Below are 1528 nucleotides of genomic sequence, written 5' to 3'. Positions count from 1 at the left end.
AGGGTGCACCGCTCAGCCAGAAGCCGGGCTCATGGCTGGCGAGTGCAACATCAGTGGTGGGAGCCTCTCCTGCCTCTGGGGCAGTGCTACAGAGTGGCAGCTGCAGCAGGCCCTGAGGGGCCGGGATGAGTGGGAGCGGTGTGGCACCCAGCCAGGGCTCGGGCTCCTCCCCGGCTGCCTGCTGCTTTATGCACTACTATAGGCCTGGCCTGCGGGGATCGGGCCGAAACTGGCAGTCCGACATCCCCCAAGGGGTCCCGGATTGTGAGAGGGCGCAGGCCAGGCTGAGGGACCCTCCGGTGCACGAATATGTGCACCGGGCTTCTAATAGAAAAATATCCTCCGGTGAGGATTAAAAAAAAAGATTTATTTAAGACTCTTAGGGCTTGCAAATAGGAATCACAATAGGTGATACCCAGAGTGTTCTAGCCCCTTCCATGGAAGGAAGAAAAGCTGAGGGTCGGGGGCAGACACTGTTCTATGACTTGATTATGGTCAGACCTGCAAGCTGGACCTGGCCAGAATGGTGATTGCTTACTCCCAAGGCCCCTTAGAGACTCTCTGTAATCGATGTTCATTCAGACATAAATCAGCACCCCTTTCCTACCTCCTGCCATGTGCTGGTTTCTGGAACACATTGTCCTGTCCTGGTCAAGCATGTAATTTCCACGCATGGCAGCATTCATGCACTAGTACCCCCTCCCCTTCATCCCGGTTCATTCTCTGCCCCCTGTCAAGCAGCACAGAGAATATTCACCTTGTCTTGCAGCCCCCAAGATGCACCTCCTATGTGTTTCCCTTAATAAACTCTGTTAGTAACTAGACTGGAGTGGCCTGCTTCCTTCTTCTGTTTTTCCCTGCCTTACCCTTATGGAGGCAGGTTTCCAGTCTCTGGGCTTGACGCTGGGTCTGTGTGTAATAACAGGTTCGCATAGTAAAAAGGACATTCTTGAGAAGAGTCTGTCCTACATTCCTAGCCTGTGGGGTGATGCTCCTCCAGATGACCGGTGGTCTGCGTGCTGAGCGGCAGGCAGTCTCGATGCTGGACTTATGGGGATCTGTAGGTGGACGTGCTCCCTTCCTTAGTCCTTCAGGGGGGTAATCAGATGGTTGGCTGGACGTTTGATGTATATCCAGGCATTGTTGTAGGACTGGAAAATTCAACAGTTTAAATTCCCAGATTAGTTAAAGGAAGAATAGAAACGTTTCCTCTTACCTCATTCAGTTGAAGCAAGCAGCATGACTAGATTGACTTCATTTTATTTCTCCGCTCCATTTTTCACATATAGTCCTCCCTCCCTTCCCCCACAACCAGTCTTATAAATCTGAATGCGGTTCGCCCATTTGGCTTAGCTGGTTTTACCCTGTTTTCTCTTACCACCTATTTCTGTTTTGAATTCAGCATTTCTTTGTTGTATTGTATCAAACACTGATCTTGCTATATCGTTTTCCACATGCTAGCTTTTAGAGTGGTCGCAAATAGTCTCATTTATTTTATTTTATTTTATTTTATTTCATTTTTTAATTA

General features: G+C 49.1%; 1 protein-coding gene across 1 annotated transcript in view; it reads left to right on the top strand.

The window, feature by feature from the left end:
• The window catches only part of SLC34A2 (solute carrier family 34 (type II sodium/phosphate cotransporter), member 2), a 27215-nt gene that overhangs the window by 776 nt on the left and 24911 nt on the right, over nucleotides 1-1528 (top strand). The gene's annotated exons all lie outside the window — the stretch shown is intronic.

This window comes from Myotis brandtii, unplaced genomic scaffold (assembly GCF_000412655.1).
Source record: "Myotis brandtii unplaced genomic scaffold, ASM41265v1 scaffold525, whole genome shotgun sequence".
Lineage (NCBI taxonomy): Eukaryota > Metazoa > Chordata > Mammalia > Chiroptera > Vespertilionidae > Myotis > Myotis brandtii.
Note: the sequence above shows the minus strand (reverse complement) of the source record. Positions and strands in the feature narration are given on the sequence as shown.